Source organism: Nicotiana tabacum, chromosome 18, assembly GCF_000715075.1.
Source record: "Nicotiana tabacum cultivar K326 chromosome 18, ASM71507v2, whole genome shotgun sequence".
NCBI lineage: Eukaryota > Viridiplantae > Streptophyta > Magnoliopsida > Solanales > Solanaceae > Nicotiana > Nicotiana tabacum.
This window is the reverse complement of record NC_134097.1, coordinates 103,587,802-103,607,764: the sequence shown is the minus strand read 5'-3', so window position 1 is coordinate 103,607,764 and position 19,963 is coordinate 103,587,802. Positions and strand designations below refer to the sequence as shown.

Genomic DNA, 19,963 nt, shown 5'->3' with positions numbered 1-19,963 from the left:
GAGTATTCATAAATAATTTAGATATAATAAACATGAAGCCAAAAACTTTCAAACCAATAACTTTCCGAACCCATATTTTTCATAAATTTTCGAACCGCTAAACTTTTGAAACCGCGAAATTTCGAACCCGTAAACTTCCAAACACATAAACCTCCGAACTCATAACTTTGGAACTTGTAAACTTTTGAACCTTTATACCGATAAATAAAACAACTAAAACTGAAAAATATATTAAAAAAATATTTTTCCCGGGGGGTGGGAGAAGGTAGAAAAATGAAAAAATAGAAATTTAAAATTACAAAAAAAAGGTAATTGTTTTTTGCCCATGGGGGGCAGGGGGAGGGGAGAGGGCCAGCTGGGGTGGGGGTGGGAATTGTTGTTGTTATTGTTGTAAAATAATTTTTTGCTGGAGAGGAGGTGGGGTGGGGTGGGGTGGAGGGGTAGTAGGGTGGGTGGTAATGAAAAAACTGAAATTTAAAAAAAAAGCCTTTTTTTGGAGAGAGGGGTGGGGTGGGAAAGGTTGGAGTGTTGGAAATGTTTTCCCTTCTCTTGATAAGGAAAATATTTTCCTCCAATTGGAGAAAAATGAGTTCATAAGGAAAATATTTTTCAAAACATTTAAGCCAACCAAACATGGAAAAATTGGAAAATATTTTCTGGAAAATTCCTTCATACCAAACACACCCTAAGCCAAAAATCTGAGCAACACATCACATAAAACATCAATTTTCAGCAGTAAAAACACAACAACAGTAGCTATTTGAGAAGCACAAAATTATCCCTTTTCCAAGCCTTTTTCCTCCACCTTAAAACCACACAAACCAGCTATAAACTCCACCTTAAAACACCTATAGAAACAGTCACTATACCACCGTCAACCACCAGAAAAACTGTCGCCAAAATCAGCCAACATCGATCTCAAAACGCAACCAAAACCTGTTGCTTTCTCCCCCCTAAAACAACTCCAAAATACTGTTGGAATACCAGTGAAACAACCACCAAAACACAACACAAAAATCACCCAATAATACTCTCGAAACTGTCTCAAAATCAGCCCCAAATCACCAATAAAAAATACAAGTTCAGTCGAGGTCATGGTTTGAAGCCCCGTCGAGATTTTCGCCGCGAGTTCCGGCTGCGATTCAATTTTGTGCAAAAGATCAACGGATCTATACTCCTTATGTATTGAAGAGATTTTTTAGCTATTGAAAGGTTCATTCTTTTTCCTATTCTACTCATAGTTCCAAATTTCATGCTTTAGCCCATTCCCTACCATGTTTTATTGTTTGATTGTTTATTTCGTTTAGGTTAGTTTACTGAGTTTTGAGTTATTTTTAATTACTTTATTACTATTATATCATGTTAGATTTTGTTATTAAATAAAATAGTTTGAAGGTAAATGATTTATGTTTGCAGTTGCAAAATAAGCTTTATTGTTTGCATTGCTTCTTTTGTTTAGTCTGCAGGATTTAAAGGGTAATGGGACATATGAAGTTTAGTATTGGGCCTCTAATTTTAAGATAGAGAAGCTCTGGATCCTATCATGATTTAAGTCTAATGGGTTGCAGTTTTATTGTCAAAAGAATGAGTTTTGGACTACAGCTGTCGTTAATCCCAAAAGATAGGGTGATAAGTTATATTAAGCGACTTGTTGATAATAGCTAAATCACACCTCTTCCACAAACAATCTCATATCTATAAACTCTTGGCCTCACAAAAATCTCAAAGTTTTGGAAGAAAAATGAACACCGTTAGAGTGCTTGTAACACCCCGTACAGTTGGACTAGCTAGGTGTGAATATGTTAAATGAGTATTAATCTGATATTTTAGACATATGAAGTCCTAGCGGGATGAGTATGGGTGAAAATTGTTGTTTTACAATCAAGACGAAGAGTGGGGTGTACAAGATTCGATAAAATCTATGAAGTTTGCAGAGGGTCAGTCTTGCAGGAGGTTTAGTGAAAAACTTGTAAGGTATTGGGAAAATGTAAAACAAGAAATTGTAGGCCTTTGAAATAGCTTTCAAACCATTTTGGATCCCAAACGGATCTTTGTGCAAAAGGTTATGCGCATTTTACAGAACAATGTGCGATATGCGCGCCCTGAGTGCGGCCGCACTCCTAAGGCAGCGTTACTGCCATTTTACATAGTCAGGTGCGCGGTTAGGCCTACAGGTGCGCGGGGGCACTTATGGGGGGTCATTTTAAAGCCCTACTTCGTCCCCCACACCCCCAAAATACAAAAACCTTGCTCTAAAGAGGGGAGCTCTCAAAAACTTAACTTATCAATGGTCCCTCCACTACCCAAGGTAAGTTCTAATGGTGATTCTAAGTTAATTTCAATTTTTCAATATCTTATTAACATGGGTTAACCCTCCATATCATTAGATATTCGATTGGGACATCATTGTTGAGAGAAGAAACCCTAGAACTCGAATTCAAGAAGATTGAACGTCAAGAAGGTAATATCTTTACCCTCTAATTGATTATAGCATTGGATTAATGATTATAGACTCTGGTTCATGAGATATAAGTTAATGGGTTTGACAGAAAAGCATGAACGGTTAGAGGTTTGGGGTGTTGATTGTTGATTATTGGTTAAGGGTGTTGGTTACCTTATGGGTGATAAAGAATGATGTTGATTATAACCATTTGAGACTTTAGAATTTATCTAGAAGCAAGAGAATGGGTTATTGAGTGTAGAAACACTATTAATAAGGACTATGAAGCTTTCTCATCGAGTGTTTGATAAAATGCTTAAGTGACCAAAATATGAGTATCATTGCTATAGATTAAAGTTGAAAGGGTTGAGAAACATTGTATTACGCTCAAGGATAGGAATTTAAAGTATGTGAGGCTAACTCTTTATGTTTGGGAATGTTAATGATTCTACCTACACTATGCTTCTTTTACCACGTTATCAATTGCCTCAGAAATATGGTTAAGCCTAGTTCCTTGAATAGTTGTACAATTTCTATTCTCTAGTTTCATAACTCGTTCATGACCTTCAGTCTGAACTTTGTGAGCTCATTTCGTATTCATTATAGACTTGCGTTTAATGTCCCTAAGTGTCAGTATAGCTTACTCAGCATGTCTAAACAGTTGAAGTTTCAATGTTCATAATCAATTCAAGAATACATGTCTCAGTCTAGTCCTATTTAGTATTCCAGTATTATATAACTCAGTGTGATTCAGCATTTCAGTATCATGTATTGTAGTATGATTCTCAGTTCCTAATTTTAAATTACACCTGTATTTGGTCCTGAGGCTGCAGTTTATGCTTTATGCATCTTTGGGCCTGAGGCTGCAGTTATGTATACGTATACTTGGGCCCGAGGTCGCAGTTGTGCACATATATATATTGGGCCTGAGGCCGCAGTTTATTTATTCAGATAAACAGGTTGTTCATTATTCAGAAGAGGGAGTATTCATATCCTAACTTCCTTTGTTCAGTTCAGTTATCAGTTATTAGTTTAATTATCAATTCTCAGTTATCAGCTTAGTTTCAGTTTTAGCATTTATAATTCTTTCTTTCAGTTGCTTTACATACCAGTGCAATTCAAATGTACTAACATCCCTTTTGCCCGGGGCCTGCATCTCACGATGCAGGTAATGATTTACAGGTTGATAATTCAGAGTGCTAGGATTCTCGTACCAGCTATTTGGTGATCCCCAGTTCTTTCGGGGCTTTATCATTACTTTATAGTCTTTCAGTATTTACAGATAGTCAGTATTTTCAGTACTTCATTAGAGGCTTCATAGACTAGAGTAATAGTTAGACAAAGTCTCAGGCTTTTCATGTTAAGCTATGTTGGCTACAAAAATGTTTCAGAATTGTATTAGTATTTCTGCACTTTGATTTATATCATCCATACTTTCAGTATATCAGCATGTGTTAGTTTATCTTCCGCATTCAGTATGTTATGATATCAAATGTTGATTCAGCCAGCCAGTTGGTTTGCTCGGTCATATGTAGTTAGGTACCGAGTGCCATGTTATGTCCAGGCCTAGGTTTGAGGCGTGACAAAGCTTGGTATCAGAGCACTAGTTTCAAGGGTCCTAGGGAGTCTATGAAGCCGTGTCCAGTGGCGTTTCCTTTATAGGTGTGTGCCGGCCACTCATATAAACGGTTAACTACCAAAACATCCAGGATTGTGTCACTTCTTTCTACTCTAGATCGTGCCATGAAGCATAAACCAATAATTAACCTTCTGTTCCTATCGAATTCCATACGTATCTAATGCCCAAGCGATGGGCAAGAAAAACCCAAGGTTTTAAATACGATGATTTCCTATCGGGGTATAATTATAGAGTACAGGTTGGTAAATATGAGACTTGAGAGGATGTTAAAAGCATGATGCAATAGATAGTAGTACAATTTAGAGCATAACCTTATTAGAAAGTACAAAAGCAATTATTATGTCTTATGGTTATTAGTTTACCTCAGTTACCAGTTATACAATCTTTTAGTTAGCAAGTTTGTGGTTATTCAGTACGCCAGTTCTAAGTTATATGTTTACCAAATATCCAATTTTCAGTATATAAAATACTCTGGTGACTTGTGAGGATATAGTGATGCATATGGGTTCTCAAAGAAAATGTAAGTAACAGTGATTATAGTGAAAGCTTCACATATTTTAGGTCTGGATTAAGACCAAGACTCACTGGAGGGCTCATGAAGTGATTTATCAGATGATGGTATACTTTGAAAGATAAGCTTGTGCATGGTAGTGTATTCATATGTGTTTTACCTCCTAGAACAACTTTATTTAATTCTTGGAGTGGAGCCACAAGTTGGATGATGATAGTTCAGATGTCAGACCCTAACATTGGTCACTATATTTTTGGATAGAAAAGAGCCTAAAGGTAGAATACCTAGGAGTCAGAAACGTTTGTTATTACCAAAGATGTGATTCATACAACTCATGCAAATGACTAGAAGATATGATATATACAATGAGAACCAAGAGCAGCAAATAGTGAATTTCAAGGAACGATTTTAAGTTGTTCATATTTATTCAAATCAGAACTAGAAGTACCACGTTAGTAAGTTACTATAAAAAGCAGCTATTGATGTAAGATAAAAGATATGGCAGTTCCCCCTTAGGTTATGTGACTAAGTGATTACCGCATATGTTTATAGTATGATATGATTTTGTACTATATAGAAAGTTTGGGGTTATATATTCAAATTTTGTTTAAGGCAGATGAATTCCTTAAGTGTGATCCATGCACATAGTTTAGAAGAAAAAAAGAGATAGTGTGCGGAAAAAGAATATGGTCAGATGATGAGGGAAGTTAGGAGTAACCTTATGCTTCACTTTAGTTATTCAAAGAAGAACATGAACACATGACGCTAGCAGGTGGTTAGTAAAAGAATAGTAAGTATGTTTGAGTAGATACAACAAATTAGCAATTTCAGTAGATCTAGTAGAGGTATAATTTGATTTACTTAGTAAAGTTAAAACTAGTGAGTGGGTGGCAATTTGAAATACCGAACGCGTGTTAGAAACCAAAGATTTTAAGTTAATCCTGAAGTACAGTGATAGTGGAAAAAAATTAGCTAGCAATAAGAGAGCAAACTACAGAAGAATAGTCTTTAACAGTTATCGAGAAGGGGTTTCCCCAAGATTGACAGTGTAAGCAGAGTTAAATTATTATGATTTTGTATGATAGTTATGAATACATTAGCTTTTCGTTATGTGAATAATTTAGATTTTCCTAGTAAAAAGAGATTTTCCAGAAGTAAGTTGGAAGATGAGTCGTCATTGACGTAGAGTGCAAAGAATTGCAGAAAATAAGGAAAGTTATTTGGATCCCTAAAAAAAAGAAGGGAAGAATCCCAAAGTATAAGACCTTTGGTCTAATGGGTGATGTGAAAATCATCAGTAAGTCCAGATGGAGATATGAAACTCGAATAGTTAGCATGGAATATGAAAAAGAAAATTAGTTCGGTATTGAGGGAAAATGGTATAATTACCACAGGGATTATGTCTAGCATGTGTAAGAAATACAAAGTGATTAGAATGATCATCGAGATTAGTTATTGATGATAAAGTGATCACAAAAAGGCTATAAAACCATGCCTATTTATGTGTTATGACGGTAGTAGCGTTGCACGAGACTGTAGTTTTGGAATACAAGTCAAAGACTTAGCTCGCAACAATGCTATAAGTGTCTTGAGGAAGTGCTTAAGAAAATAATCAAGTGTGGGAAGTATAACTCGTGATTGAGGTAGATAAGACAACTCTGGTGAAAGAAGTTTACCGCTTAGCCTAGTTAGGAGTTTGATTTGCGTACTCCAAAGATAGTAGAGTTGTTGTCTAGAATATGAATTATTCCCCCTTAGTAGCCGAAGAGAAGGAGAAATAATGTGATGATCCGTACATGTTGCAATTGAAAGAGGGGATTCACAAGTATAAGACGATGGCTTTTGAATAAGGGGAAGATAATGGTACTCTGAGGTACCAAGACAGTTTATGTATTCCAGAATTAGATAGACTTAAAGAGGGAAGATCATGTTAGAAGCCTATAATTCCAAGTATTCTTTCAATGCAGGTTCCCCACAGATGTATCATGGTCTTAAGGATATTTATTGGTGGAACAACATGAAAAAGAACGTTGCAGAATTTGTGGCCAAGTGTCTGAATTATCAGTAAGTGAAAGTCGAGCAGCAGAAAGCCTAGTGTTTTACCACGGTATACACATATTTTAAGAGGAGACGATAAATATGGAATGTATAACAAGATTATCTTGCTCAATTTGGAAGCATGATTTGATTGAGTGATTGTAAATCGACTTACTAAGTCAGCACACTTTTTTGCCAGTAAAAAAAACTACAGATTCAGTAGAAGATTATACCAAGTTGTACATTCAGAAAATTGTCTGATTGTATGGGACTCCATTGTTCGCCATTTTGGACTGTGGTGCTCAGTTTAAAAAAAACGTTCAAAAGTTCTTCTAGAAAGGATTAGGAACAAGTTTTTCATCCTAAAAAAGATGGCCAGGCAGAGTGCATTATTCAAACAATTGAGGATATGTCGTTGATGTTAAAAGTAATTGGGATGATCACATACCTCTCATTGACCTTGCTAATAATAACACCTACCATTCTAGTATCAAGATGGCATGCGCGAGACTCTTTTGGGTGAAGGTGTAGATCGCCAATTGGTTGGTCCAAAGTTGGTGAAGGGGAGTTGATAGCACCAAATTTGGTCTATCAGACTATGGAGAAAGTCAAGTTGATTCTAGAGCGTTTGAAGATGTTAGAGTTCCAAGTTGATGATAGGGTGTTTCTGAAAATTTCACCTATGAAAGGTGTTATAAGATTTGGGAAGAAAGAAAAGCTCAATCCCAAATATATCACGTTGTGTATAATCCTACAAAAGATCGATCAAATAGCTTATGAGTTGGAGTTGTTACCAGAGTTAGCGGTGGTACAACCAATATTTCACGTGTCATGTTATAACATCCAAGTTTCCCGGAATCAGATACTTATTTCAGTTCAGTACTCAGATACTCATGTCAGTTCAGTACTCGGATACTCATGCCACTTCAATACTCAGCTACTCATATCAGTCCAATACTTAGATATTTATGCCAGCTTTATACTCAAATATTGATGCCAGTTCAGTACTCAAATATTTGTGCCAGTACAATATTCATATACCTATGTTAGTTCAGTATTCACGTATCCATGGTAGACTAATATTCAGTCAATGGAGTAGTCATTTAGTTCACTATCTCAATAGTTTAGTAGTCATGTATTCATTCAGTTTAGTATGCAAGTGTTAATGAAAGTTCATGTTTCCACCAAACCTGTTTAAGATCCGAAGTTAGAAGAAGTTAAAATAAGGACAATAATTCGAGGACGAATGATCCCAAGGGAGAGATAATGTAACACCCCGTACAGTTGGACTAGGTGTGAATATGTTAAATGGGTATTAATCTGATATTTTAGACATATGAAGTCCTAGCGGGATGCGTATGGGTGAAAATAGTTGTTTTAGAATCAAGACTAAGAGTGGGGTGTACAAGATTCAATAAAATCTATGAAGTTTGCAGACGGTCCGTCTTGCAGGAGGTTTAGTGAAAAACATGTAAGGTATTTGGAAAACAAAAACACACAAAATTGTAGGCCTTTGAAATAGCTTTCAAACGATATATTGTGGAGCCAAAACGGATCTCTGTGCAAAAAGTAATGCACGTTTTACATAACAGTGTGCGATATGCGCGCCCTGAGCGCGCCCCGAGTGTGGCCACGCTCCTGAGGCAGTGTTACTGCCATTTTGCACGGTCAGGTGCGTGGTCAGGCCTACAGGTGCGTGGGGGCGCTCATGGAGGGTCATTTTAAAGCCCTACTTCATCCCCCACACCCCCAAAACACAAAAACCTTGCTCTAGAGAGGGGAGCTCTCAAAAACCTAACTCCTTAAGGGTCCCTCCACTACCCAAGGTAAGTTCTAATGGTGATTCTAAGTTAATTTCAATTTTTCAACATCTTATTAGTATGGGTAAACCCTCCATATCATTAGATATTTTATTGGGACATCATTGTTGAGAGAAGAAACCCTAGAACTCGAATTCAAGAAGATTGAACGTCAAGAAGGTAATATCTTCACCCTCTAATTGATTCTAGCATTGGATTAATGATCATAGACTCTAGTTCATGATATATATATTGAGCCTGAGGCCGCAGTTTATTTATTTAGATAAACAGGTTGTTCATTATTCAGAAAAGGGAGTATTCATATCCTAACTTCCTTTGCTCAGTTCAGTTATCAGTTATCATTTTAGTTATCAGTTATCAGTTATTAGTTTAATTATCAATTCTCAGTTATCAACTTAGTTTCAGTTTTAGCATTTATAATTCTTTCTTTTAGTTGCTTTACATATTAGTGCAATTCAAATGTACTGACATCCCTTTTGCCTGGGGCCTGCATCTCACGATACAAGTAATGATTTACAGGTTGATGATTCAGAGCGTTAGGATTCTCGTACCAACTATTTGGTGATCCCCAGTTCTTTCGAGGCTTAATCATTACTTTACAGTCTTTCAGTATTTACAGACAGTCAGTGTTTTCTGTACTTGATTAGAGGCTTCATAGACTAGAGTAACAGTTAGATAGAGTCTCAGGAATTTCATGTTAAGCTATGTTGTCTATAAATATGTTTCAGAATTGTATTAGTATTTCCGCACTTTGATTTATATCATTCAGACTTTCAGTATATCAGCATGTGTTAGTTTATCTTCCGCATTCAGTATATTATGATAACACATATTGATTCAGCTAGCCAGTTGGTTCGCTTGGTCACATGTAGTCAGGCACCGAGTGCCATGTTACGTCCAGGCTTAGGTTCGGGGCGTAACAGTGCTTTAGGCGCGCTTTTAATTAATCTATCGGGGTTATGTATACGTTTGCGTGACATAATTGTGATTTCCAAAATTAAAGCCGAAGTATGCATTCTCGCAACTTTGAGCAAAACAATCTTAATATTAATAAAGTGTTATTGTTTGTGTATACATACACGTGATATGGTTTTAGCAAATCAAATAAAAAAGATTCGCACACACGTGATCCGTTTCATAACGTCATAATCAAGTAATTTAAATGTGGTAAAAGTTTGAAATGCACATAGGTTCTAAAATATGTAATTAAATAATTAATTAATTAATCCGAGAATGCCTAACACCTTCTCTTGGGTTGACATAATTTCTTACCCAGTCTTCTGGTTTTGTGAACTTTTAAACAGAGTCAAATTTCCTCGATTTGGGATTTAAAATAAGCCGGTGACTTGGAACACCATAAAATTATTCCAAGCGGCGACTCTGAATAAATAAATAATGCTATTTCGAAAAATGTTACTTAAATTGGAAAAACTCCTATTCCTCGCAAAAATGAGGTGTGACAGTATCAACCTCAACTAGCTCAACAACTTGTTTCTACACCCATCAGGTACTACCGTATGACGTAACACATCACACATATGCCCATAACAACATCTCTAGTCATAATAGTTTCCCAGAATTTCACCACCGGCAATTAACCTTATTTCAGCTGGAACCCTATTCCAAACCTTCACAACACTGGCAACGATGCAAGAAACAAGAAGACCTCAAAACCATTTACCTGAATCAACAGGCCACATCTAACACCACCTGGGCACACACCTCATGAGCTAAAACCCAATAAGCACAATGCGAATATGACTAAATATGCAAAGAGAAACACATGAGAGAACTATTGAAAAAGCCCGACAGGCACAACTCCCTATCAGTACCATAATTACAAATCAATTCCACAAGGGAGAATCAAAACATATAAACTAATCACAAGTCTCAGCCTAATATAACTTCGCCGCGGCACACAACCCGATTCAAACATATCAAACCACATGAAAACGCGAGGACCCCATCCTCTGCTCTAAATCACAAGTAGTATCCATATCATACCAACCAAAACCTTCCACTAATTCAATTTCCTCTAGCAAAGTCACAACACATACTGAACTCCCACACCGGTATAGCATCTACATCACAAATCATAACCAACCACCCAGAAATCACATCAAAACTTACCGTAATGGGTAACAGAAAGTCACTTCTAGTCTCATAGCTCCCAATAATGAATAAATGAAATGATAGACAGGGGTTACTGCTATAGAATCTCCCAATAGGGTTAAACACATAAGCAGAGTACAAAATCAATAAACTCAACCATATGGGAAGCTAGGAAAGAGGACTCACCCTAATAAGTAGAACCAAATCAAAATAACAATAACGCTCCTCTATGACTCACCGAAACCATACCTGTAATGACATCATCAGTTGTAGCAGCCTCAGCCCCACTATAGAAAGCATATCAACGGGCCCAGCCTCCCCCTCTTGGGCGCCCTCTACCCACCTGACTACCTCGCTACGACACATCTGTCCGGAGTTTAGGACAATATCTCCTTATGTGGCTGGTATCTCTATACTCAAATTAACCTCTCTGCTGGTGTGGCTACAGAAGCTGTCCGGTACGGGCACTCTAAGACCCATGGATATCTAAAGCACTACGCGAAGCCTGAAGTGCAAACTGAACTGGCAGAACCAAATAACTGGGACTAGTAGATCCTCCCGGCCCACGAGGCTTCTTAGCCTCCCTGTCCTCTCTCTCCTGGCCCCGTATGCCCTCTAATTGGGCAACAATCTCTACCAACTACTGAAATGGAACATTCGTCTCTAACTCCTGAGCCATGTTGTACCGGATATCATGACTGTGCTCCTCAATGAATCTGCGGACTCGCTCTCTAACTATAAAAACCAAAGCAAGTGCATGTCTGGACAAATCACTTAATATAATGGCATACTTTGACACTAATATAGTGCCCTGGTGTAGCTGCTCAAACTTCGTGTGCCATGCATTTCGAAGAATCTAGGGAACATACTCTCTCAAGAACATCTATGAGAACTGAGTCCATAAAAGTGAAGTGGCATTGACCGGGCTACACAACTCGTATGCTCGCCACCACTGATATGCCACTCCCTTAAGCTGGAACATAGTAAAATCAACCCCACTTGTCTCCACAATACCCATAGTGCGGAGAATATTGTGGCATTCCTCTAGGAAACCATGTGCATCCACTGAAGCCAAACCAATGAAGGTAGGAGGGTAATACTTCTTGAACATTGCAAGTCTAAGTTTTTCCTCCTCAGCTGTTGCTGCCCTAACCACAGACTAAACTGGAACAACAAGTTGTGTTGTCATGACACCTGGAACCTGATCAATGTGAGCCCGCTGCTCTGGAGTACAGGCGGCGGGAGTCTAAGTTCCCCCTCCCCCCCAGTCTGTGAAGTAGTTGTTGATACCCAATTTTGTCCTCATATTCTTAAATAAGTATATATACTTTCGAAATGTCATTTTGCATCATTACTTAATTTACAAGATTTATACAAATATTATACAATTTTTCATGATTTTTAGAGCTTTAAAATTACTTTTTCTTGTATTTAAATTACTTAAATACCTATGTACTCTCTCTTCACTCTCACACAAAAAACCGTAGTCACCTTCAAATCCGGTCCCCTAATCTAATATCATGTGGAAAATCTTCCATATTCGTTTTTTTGGCACACACGAGGGTTGTTATCATTTCCTTAATGTTACAGTTCTTTGTACTCGATTATTATGGAAGATGAGTCAGGGAGTGTTTGTTCAACTCCGATTCTGTACTATCCTCATGTTTTTGACCTGATACACTCGCTACCAGGCTATATGGGTCTAATTCAGTGAGATTCATGGCCATTTGTGTTCTCCCTTTTGAACTAGGGTTTACCCGATTTCTCTCCTAAATTGATTCTGAATTAATTTTGCATGCTTCTCTTTCCTTATGTGTGTTTGATTTATTATGTTTCCTAGTTTTTTCGTTTTATTATGTCACTATATAAAACCCTCCCCAATCTCCCTTCTAGGACCTAATTTGGACTGTTATCGCACTCACTATACTTTTCTCTCACTCGTTCACTTCTTTTGAGATACTTGAATATTTTATAAGAACCTTGGATCTTTGCCCAGCTGAAAGCCAAGGCCATAATATTGTTAAAACAACCTCCTCCGGTGCAAGCACTGCTCGGAGCCCTTCTCGAGGCTCTTGTGAACTCTGAAGCATCGGGTATTTGGGGTTCTTGCTACCAACATTCTAAACTCCTTATTATTTTTCTCGTTAATTTTGCTACTAGTTAATGTCCTTAACTCTAGCAATGTTAACTATTTTCCTTCTGTTTATATGACATATGTGTTCTATGTGTTAATATTGTTTGAATTCTGTAAGCATGATTCAGTTTCTTTGTATTTATGGATCCCTGATACTGTACTGTCATGATATTGTTCTATAATACCTTGGAATTCCATGTTTTTTGTTAGTTGAATTCATTAGGTTTCAGCATATGTGAGATGCTTTCATTATTAGAATGGATTCCAGCTTTTCCTAGTTTGTTTTTAGACTAATGTATGTTCCCTACTACATCTTGCACTTCTATGTTGGTATTCTAAACTTTGTGAAGTTCTTCTGCCCAATAATATAGACCTCTAAGGCTGTATTGTTTAGATGAAGCATGTTTCTATTCAAGCTTCGTTGCATGTTTGGTTTAGGATGAATTCTAGGATAAAATTGCTATGTTAGTTCTCCCTACTGTCTAGGCAATTCTATGCAAATAGTTATGCTTTGTTGTCTCATTCCCTTTTAAGTGTTGCATGATCCCATGAGTTAGGATACTGCTGAGGTTTATAGTAGGTCATTGCTATTAGTGTTGCCATGCTGCTTGTGGTCTCCTTCATTCGGAACCGCATATCTCTCTGATAATAACTACCTCGAATAAGACTCGCTTGTTTATAATCTATCTCTAGCCCATGTTGGTTAATGTCTTGATTGCTGGGAACTAGTATGTGTGTGTTTGTCCTGTAAACTTGCCTTTATCAACCTTCTTAATGTGTTTAGCATGCTACACCCTCTCCTCTATTGAATAATTACTCAATCATGAACCAATGTTGTTAGTTTTCTATATCAAACTCACCATGTTAAAGAGCTCTACTGATTCTCCTAGTTTTCATGTTCAAAGCCCCTTGTTTATAAAATGCAAGTTATAATATGCCTTATGTATATGTTTATGATTATGTATCTATGTCCTAGTGAGAACTGTTGTTAGTAGGCTTCAGAGCTATTTAATTAGTTGTCATTAGTTAGTTTGTTAATTTGTGTGGTTAAGTTGTTCATCTGCTATTGTTGGGTACGAAGGTCTTCCTTTTGGGCCTAGTATGGGTCCTTGTGTGATTTTGAGTTGAGAAATTGATATACTCTGAAGTTTGGGGTGTATTTGGATCTGGTTTTGCTGTACGCATGAGGAACGAGCCTACTAAAGGCCCAAGATTTACTGGGTTATATTCTTTTGGGCCTCCTGTGTGCTGGGCATGTAATCTTTTAATATGTAAAATTTTCACTTGTATTCATTAATTCTAGGTTTGTAATAATTTATAAACTGAACAGATGGGGGAAATTAGTAAAAAGGGGTAGGGTACACCGATTCTCACACAAATGGATAGAAAGCAAGCTTGTAGGATCTACTTGGTCTGCTTGCTACTTTGTTCGATGTGATTTGTACAAATCATGCCTATACACACTCCACTCAACTTGTCTAATACATGTATATTATCCAAAGTATGTTAGTTTAAGTAAATGTTATACCTGTCATGTCTACTGCTCTACGCTATTAGACAACATATCTATAGAAATGGACGCCTGTAATTACTTGATTAATTATTAGACAACATGCCTATATGATATAATAATACATGCCTTTGCTAATGCTTATCTAGATACCATGACTATAAGATTTTAACTAATCAATTAGCTGCTTCTGTTGCTTTCACTATACTGCCCTACCTAGATGACATGCCTATAGGGGATAAAGTACTATAAATCATGTTAGAATGCCGACTGTTAAAAATCCCGCCTATAGGATTGTTACACCCCGTAGTATTATGTTGATGTTATGCTCTGCAATAATATATTATGATTGATGTTATGCTTCGCAGTAATAAGTTATGATGATGTTGCACCCTGCAGTGTTTTATGTAGAATTTGTCATAAGGTAATTGACATCAGTCCAAGGAAAAGATTATTTGAGGATTATAAGGATTATGCTATTTCACAATTGATTAGTAAATTCATGAAGGTGAAAGGGGGAGCAAGTCAAAGAAAATGAATTTTGTCGAAGTTTAGCATTTTGGGATAAAATGCGGCCCGAGCTAAAATACTCGGTATTTATGGACTAGTACCATGCAAGGTACCATATGACCACGGTAGTATAAGGTATAAAGTATATTAAAAATAAGTAGATATTTAAGTAATTTGAGGGAATTTTTAAATTATGCGGGTAATTGATTAATTACCGGGTGACGGGACATTACGTAGTTAATTATTAGATTATAAAATGATACGTGGCAGCAAGGAGGCTCATAGAATATGACTAATTAGTCATAAAGGATAAGTGGCATCTACATGCATAATTCTTAAATGCCTAAAGACATGTACCAAGATATCAAGATTTGGTATCTTTAATTAGATCTCCAACTTGTAGTATTATACTAACTGTTGGCACCAGAGTTTCATTCCATTTGATGTCAAGCTTTTTGTTCAACTTAATTCCATCGTCAATAAGTAATATAACAATCCTTGCTTTGAAGCAAATAGAATCACTCGCCTCCAACCCAAAGCGTCGACGAGATTCTTCAACAGCATCCAAGGATAAGCTTGAGCCTTTAACAGATGAATAAAACATTAGTGAACAACCAAAACCAAGTCTTGCCTCCTCATTTCTTTGTTAATAACAATAGCAGAACACTAAGCATGAAACGGTTCCAACGAAATCTTGCAACAACGCAATTCCACACGAATTTGTTAGAATCGTAGCAACGTAAAATTTTGCGGTTTTAAAGGAGTACGGTGTTATCTTCTCCAAAAGTATTTTATGGGGTTTTCCCTACTCCCAGGTATGTTAAGGCTATCCCTTCTTTCTTTTGGCATGATCCATACGATATAAACGAAACGTGTAAATGCACAAATTTTATAAGTGACTCTACTCATAGAAGTAATAGAAATATCTATGTTCTTTAATTTCCATGTGTCATAATATTTTATCATATGTTCATGGGTCTCAGAAAAATACGAAGGTTGAAAAGATATTACTTTATGATATTGCTCAAGAGGTAAAATGGTCTTATGACATTCGGAATGATTTTATTGACGTACTTTTCATGCATTGCATTCATGTGCACTGACCCATGACCAGATGGCGTTATATACATATATATATATATATATATATATATATATATATATATATATATATATATATATATATATATATATATGTAAATATATGTATATGGGATATGGGAAAAGGTTATGGCGTTATATACACACCACCACCTGATCAGCTGGTATATGATGATGATGTTGCCCATAGTGGCTGAAATATGATTCAAACGGCGTTATATACGCATATATATATGTATGTATCAAACGGCGTTATATATGGGTATATATATATATATGTAAATATGATTCAAACAGAGTTATGTACACGTATATATGTATGTATATATGTATATGGGATATGGAAAAGGTTATGACGTTATATACGCACCACCACCTGATCAGTTGGTATACGATGATGATTTTGCCCGCGGTGGCCGATATGATATGATGGGATGCCCTCAGAGGCTGATGATGTTATGAAACATGTACCTATGTACGACATGACATTCATATGCATACGCATGACGTTGAAAGTAATTTATGATTTACAAAGTTATTCAGACTTATAGGTTGACTCATGTACTCTATATGTCTTCCATGTCTCTTATGTATTTATTTATGTGCCTTACATACTCAGTACATTATTCGTACTGACGTCCCTTTTGCCTGGAGACGCTACATTTCATGCCCGCAGGTCCCGATAGACAGGTCGAGAGCCTTCCAAGTAGGCTATCATCTCAGCGGAAGATGTTGGTGCGCTCCATTTGCTTCGGAGTTGCTCATTTGGTTAGTATGATTTAGACGTGTAATGTTTGGTATGGCGGACTCTATCCCGACCTTTATGGCATTTATGTATTCTTAGAGGCTTGTAGACATGTGTCGTGTACGTAAAAGATTGTACGGCCTTGTCGGCCTATGTTTTGACTTTATAAAGGATTATGTTGACCAATTAGACCCGTATGTCACATGTATATGATGATGTAATAAGAAAGATACATTACGTTGGTACTCGGTTGAGTAAGGTACCGGGTGCCCGCCGCGGCCCATCGGTTTGGGTCATGACAAAAGTGGTATCAGAGCGGTTCTATCCTAGGGAGTCTACAAGCCGTGTTTAGTAGAGTCTTGTTTATGGGTGTGTCGTGCACCACACTTATAAGCAGGAGGCTACAAGGCATTTAAGGCTGTCACTCTTTCTTCTTATTCTAGATCGTATGGTAGAGCTCACTTATAAGAATTCAAGTCCTGAGCTTCTATTTTTATTCGTAATAAGACGATGCCTACATTCAGAAAGATAATCGATAAGAGATATAACTGTGAAAGTGTTGAGTTAGAGGAACTCGTTTTTGCATCTTGCTTATGATAAGTAAATGTGAGGTCTTTGGCAGATCATGCGTGTACTAAAAGGTGTGAGGTTCTTGAAAAGGATATTTAAGAAAAGAATACTTATCCATCTTACGGTAAAAAGGAATAACAGAATCAAAAGTTAGACACAAGTTTCAGCAAGTAGAAGAAGCAAGGTGAAGAAGGGAACGAGGTGCCACTTAATAGGGTACGAGGTACCCAGTTAATAAAGATTATCATTATTTATCATTCAGGAAGGGAGATATAAGCATTTTGAGTTACCTTCAATAGTAACAGATGTATATACAATCGGCCACACCTATCTCAGTCATGCCCTATGGGAGCTAACGGATATGGTTTAAGGGAAGGATGGGATAGTAGGATCTGGCTGGGGTTAGAGTAAACCAAAATGGTGAATGGATTGTTTGTGTTAGTTGATATTTCCGAAGGATATTGCAAGTGCTCTAGTAGATCTCCTTGTGAGACACCCAGATGGTACACTTTAAAATAGTGCAGCCAGATATGAGTACTACAAAGACATGCACTATAAGCCTTGAAGGAATAAATAGTACCTCAGTGTGGCTCGCGTCCCTAGTAAAGCAAGAACGTTAAGCAACTTGAAGAGCCATTGGATTGAGCAAAGGGAAGCTAAGAGCGAAAGAATGTCTTATTCAAATTTTCAGAATAAAGTGATAGGCATAAATGTTAGCGGGAAATAAGAAAAGATTTAATAAAGCATTATGAGTAAGATGTGATACATGGATGGCAACGGTATATCAAAAGATGACAGTATTCTAGAGTCGATAGTCAAGTGAAGGAAAAGACGAGAAGTGACAAGCCTTGAGGTAACAAAAGAGTATAGGCCATAAAGTCATTTTCACACTTCAAGAAACAAGTTTGCGACGCTAACGTGATTCAGAAGAAAAAGTTAGGCCCTAGAGTAATAGAAGTCAGCATGGACTAGTGGAAAAAGATAAACTAAACATGAATTAGGGATTGAGTGATTGATGGTGGTCGGCATCATGATTACTTCATATTGCATTCCGGCGATAATAGAATGGACCACAGAGGAAAATTCATGAGAAACTCAGAGAATGGTTATTCAGGACGACGCTTCCCTAAAGCAAGCAATGTGAGCAAAGTTAAGCTTAAGGGATTGTATGTGCCAGTTACACTAAGTATCACCCTCGTGAGTATTGAGCAATTTTGTTATCCTTGGTACAGTAGGATTGCCGCAAGGCGAGTAAGGGTCATCGATGATGTGAAAAGACACCAAAGATGAAGAGGTAACATATATATAGGTAGATCCTCGTGGCTTCAACTCTTAGTACTCCCCTAAAGGGGGGAATATGGAGTGATGTGGTGTTAAGTCAGAATTAAGGGGTTCTAGAAGCTACTAAATGGTAAAGGAAGAATGCAATAAAAATAAGAAAGGGATGAGATTACACTATTCAAAGCCTACAGATAGGCTATGATCCCAGAACATTATGCAAATACGACGTCAAGGAGAAGAAGTGATGCATTCTTGCCCAGAATGTTATGGATAAATAAGGAGCCAGTGCGAGACGTAAGTTAAGACAAAGGAAATAACCCAAGAAAGATTATGTGGAATATTTATATGAGAATGGGCGAATGAGTAGTCAGCAGTTGATTAAGGAAGAGCCTAGTTACGGCTAGATAGGAGGTTACAGACGAATCAACAGATCGTGCAAGATAAATATAGTAAAACCCAATATAGTGAATTCAGCTTCGCTGTAATATTATTGTAATACTTGAAATATATTCAGATAGGAGTTAGGGTAGTTAAAGGTACCATATAAATATTACGGGAATAACAGAGAGTGCCACTGGAAAGACAATCAAAATATCAGTTCAGAAGCAACCCTACAAGCACAAGGGCATAGAGGTAAGCAACTGCGCATAATTATAGGCAAGGAAGGACATCAAAAGGTCCATAATAAGCTCACAACTTTACAGGAATCAAGGGTTCTCCCTAAGTACTATAATGAAAGACTAGCTGAGGAAATAAGGAAGAAAGCTTCAACCTAAGCACAACGATCTAAAGAGGAAAGGCTCGTGTAACAACAGTCTCACAACAACATTGTAAGCACTACAAAGGAAAGTGGCCCCTACCATGGATAATTAACGGGAAGAAAAATTAAAAGTAATATTCGAAGGTCATATGAGTTGCTTGAAAACTCTAGCATAATGGGAACTAAGTTAAGCTAAGTATGCATGCAACAAGGGGGCAGAAAGACCAGGAAAGGTAATAACTTACATTGAAGAAAGCTAAGAAGGAACGAAAGAAATTATTCGATCATGATCCCGAGTTGGTGATGTTATGAACGTACTTAAGATTTTGGAGTTTTATACCTGCGTCATATACAGCTGTAGAAGATTCTAGTATACGTTAAAAGAAAGAATTGAGCCCAGGTCATAGATAAAGGATTGAATTGTTAAAGGATTTTATCATAAATATCCCTCAGCGCCTACGAAAGCTAAAGTAATAACTAATACTAGGAGTCGCAGGTCGGAAGATATCTTAAGCCTACATAGAGGCTAATCAAAAAGAAGAGGAGACTAAAGAGTTACATCGACTAAGCAAAACAGGAGGGACCAAGAGAATAATAGACCTCAGGATCACTCTTAAGTAGCAGAGGTATAAGAAAGATAGTACAGTAGCCATATTCTATATTAGCTCTATGATGAAGCCAACTGAAGAGTACCAGCCTCATAAGAAGTTAGTACGAAGCTCCCACCGGATTGTGTATGTACCAGAGGTGCGAGTATTATAATAAAGCTTCAAGTTATGGACGTGAATTACAC

General features: G+C 37.2%; 1 long non-coding RNA gene across 2 annotated transcripts; it reads left to right on the top strand.

Annotated features, from left to right (window-relative positions):
• The first annotated feature begins 706 nt into the window (after positions 1-706).
• On the top strand, positions 707-3,884 carry LOC142172954 (uncharacterized). Of its 2 annotated transcripts, none has more exons than XR_012702222.1 (2): positions 707-1,212; positions 3,609-3,884. It is a non-coding gene; the product is annotated as an uncharacterized LOC142172954 (long non-coding RNA). The 2 variants fall into 2 exon arrangements; XR_012702221.1 differs by having other exon boundaries at positions 707-2,461.
• Positions 3,885-19,963: the final 16,079 nt, after the last annotated feature.